At 30.7% G+C, this 3,216-nt stretch overlaps 1 long non-coding RNA gene across 1 annotated transcript; it reads left to right on the top strand.

Annotated features, from left to right (window-relative positions):
• The first annotated feature begins 787 nt into the window (after positions 1 to 787).
• LOC119984480 lies at positions 788 to 2,267 on the top strand. Its single transcript, XR_005464912.1, has 2 exons — positions 788 to 1,009; positions 1,891 to 2,267. It is a non-coding gene; the product is annotated as an uncharacterized LOC119984480 (long non-coding RNA).
• Positions 2,268 to 3,216: the final 949 nt, after the last annotated feature.

Below are 3,216 nucleotides of genomic sequence, written 5' to 3' on the forward strand. Positions count from 1 at the left end.
AAATTATTTTTCTTCTGCAAATTATTATATAATATTATAATTCAGAAGGGAAAGTAGAAGAATAATTAATAATTAAGTAGTACCGTGCTTTGCCGCCCTTGATTCGCCATGGCCAGAAGATGGATAATGCAGTAGTAGGTTTGCAGAATAACCAACCCTACAAAACTTAAATCTGGGAATTTTCCAATCAATGTTTGTACATATATATGTGAGAGTGATTTGTATATATATATACATGTTTATAAGGGTAAGTGTAGTGTTGGGACGCAATGAGAAGAATGAGTATTCTATTCAGAGAGAACATGCTTAGGTGATTTTAGAGAGAAAGGAAACCCACTTTGAAAAAACACATACAACCAATTCTTGATTTTGTTTTTTCCATTTGTTTTGCAAGGGAAGAACAAAATAGATACATGGGTAAATAAATAACAATAAATATACCTATAAAAAGACAGCGAGTGTTTTAGGTATGTCAGGATTTTAGTAACACTCTTCTACAGAAGAACTAGTTATGGTTTTAGGTATGTCAGGATTTTACTAACACTCTTCTGCCGAAAAACTAGTTATGGTATATATTTAATTAATTCCCATTAGAAAATTCAATTTCTTTAGTCGTCACTAGATTATAAGAATAACTTGGATTAATTTTTAATATTAGTGGAAAAACTAATTTCCATGTGTTTTCTGTTTTCTTTTTTCAGAAAACAGAAAATGATCTGAAAAAGCGTTTGGCATATCGAAAACACTGGAAATAGAAAATACTGAAAATAAAAAATGACTTGAAAATAGAAAATGAAAAAAAGTCGTTTTCTAAATTCTGAAAACACGGGACTCGTTCTGTCTTCATCTCCGAGTTTCGATTTCCTCTGTCTCGATGGATTCGATCTTTGAAGGCCACGACTACAACAAGTGAAAGAATGTGGAGACCCTTTCACTCATCTCCCCCGAGTCTTCTAAGCCCTCTTCACAACCCCCTTTGCTTGTTCTTCAGTTTTGTTTGCCTCTCCGGGTACTCTTTTTGTTATTGATCTTCATATTTTGCCTGATTAGCTTCTCATTTGCATTTCTTTTCATTTTTCTTTTGTAATTGCTTTGCTTCGCTTGTATGGATTAAATTTTCGTTTGCAATTTAGGGATTTTTGTTGTTGTATGCCTATTGGGATCCTAGGGTTTGTTGGGGTTTGTTTCTGTGATTTGAGTTGATCATTGATTGGGTCTTCTGGGCTATACAGTTTAGGATGTCCTTTGCTCTGAAGCAACTTTTGTGATTTGAGTCTCGATCCCAGCTTTTCAAAACAAGCATGAATTTGTTTTCCTTTCTTCTTGAAAGGATATGTATACTTGTGATTTTTTTTGATCATTTTATGATAAATAACTAGAAATTCGATTTCATGGATTAGTTTCCGACTTACAGAATTGAGAGTTGAATTGGGTTTCTTGCTAACTTTGTTGTAATTTCAAATCAATAAAAAGAGTTTTCAAAAGCAAAAAATCCCCCACATGTAAAATCTTGGATTACAGTTTAAAACTCTGTTTTGTAAGGAAACCCAGCTTTTTTTTGTTGGCTAGAAATTTCCCCTGATTCTCATTCTTTTAAGCAACAAATTGAACTCAAAAGAGCCTTATTTGGCACATGGTTTTTCCCATGCTCGCAATGGTATAAGTTTAAGCTGCTAGTTCTTTTTTATTATTCACAATCAAATGAATGTGGATGGAGAAAGTGGTACATTTCTTATATGTGAATGTTTCACGAATTTTTGAAATCATGGGGCCATTATTCTTTTAGCATATGACTTGGTATCGGTCTTCCAATCGCTTGATTATGTCTCCGCTGTTGTTGTTGAGTTGCTTCGCTAGCTAATTTGTTTTGATCGAAACTGATCTTTTCAGGCAGTTGCTGCCTTATTTTGCTTTTCTGGCCCTCCTAAGGTCAATTTACACTTGGACAGTAGTGCGTCCAAATTTAGGAAGAAAATGCGCAAAGTTGAAGTTGACGGAACACAAAATGGGTTTAGTGATAGCAATCCTTATGGGAGGCAGGGAGGCGAAGACTTTAAAAGACAATTTGTAAGGTATTAGCAGAATCATTGCTTGGAGTTCACACATGAATCTACACTAATTTTGTCCCAGTAATTTTAGTTTCAAGTTCAGCAACTTGCTGAGCAACTCGACTCTCAAAATTTGTTTTCTTACCATTTTTGTTTGTTCTCTCAGTGGTGGTAGCAATGAAAAAATGTATAAAAGGGGTTCTGATAATGGTTGTTTGATGTTATTGATAGTTTTATTTTTCACTTAAGAGCAGCCTGTATGTTGACATATTCTATGGATTCTAAGCAAGAGATTTACAGTATTGATTAAGGCTGTGTGCGCCGTATTAGCTAGCAGACTGGATTATTTATTGTCCAATAATGGATTGCAGAAGAACTTGGACTAAACAAGTATTGGAACAGACTCCTAAGAATTGATTATGTCCTCACTTTAATCTCACATATTGTTATAGATTTGAATTGTAACTTATTGTTATTTTCTTGGATCAATAATTTATGATAAAATATTGAACTTATATATTAATTGCGAGAGGGGGGAAAAAATCCCTCTTTTTTTTTATAGTTAGTTAAAAGATTATCATATCAACATAAATGGAAACAGAAAATAGAAATATTTTTTTCAGTATTTTCAAACCAAACATGTTTTCTGAAGCTTAGAAAATGAAAACAGAAAATCAAAAATGGAAAATGGAAAATAAATGAGAAATAGAAAATAGAAAACAAATCAAACGCACTCTAAGTTTTAAGTTGTGTAATATATTGTGAGTGAAGTGTTTAGTGAACTAAAAACTGACCCTAACGAAAACCTGTTGAATTAAAATATATTATATAATATTATATTTTATGATTTTTATAATTTTTTCATTATATTTAATATGATAAATATAATTTATTATTAAAATAAATTTTAAATATTTTTATATCAATAATATTATATTAATATTAATTATATTAATAAAATTATAAATATAATTAGATTATAAATATTTATTAATTATATTAATATAATTAGCTTATAGTTAGGTTGTAGATATTTAAAGTAAAATTATAGAAAAATGTTAAATAAAAATTGTTAAGTAGAATAATAGTTTAAAGTAGGCAAAAAAATTTAAAATTTGCAATGATTAAGGGGGGTCCACGTCAATTTTTTTTTTTTCAAAAACATAGG

Source organism: Tripterygium wilfordii, chromosome 18, assembly GCF_013401445.1.
Source record: "Tripterygium wilfordii isolate XIE 37 chromosome 18, ASM1340144v1, whole genome shotgun sequence".
In the NCBI taxonomy this organism is placed as follows: Eukaryota; Viridiplantae; Streptophyta; class Magnoliopsida; order Celastrales; family Celastraceae; genus Tripterygium; species Tripterygium wilfordii.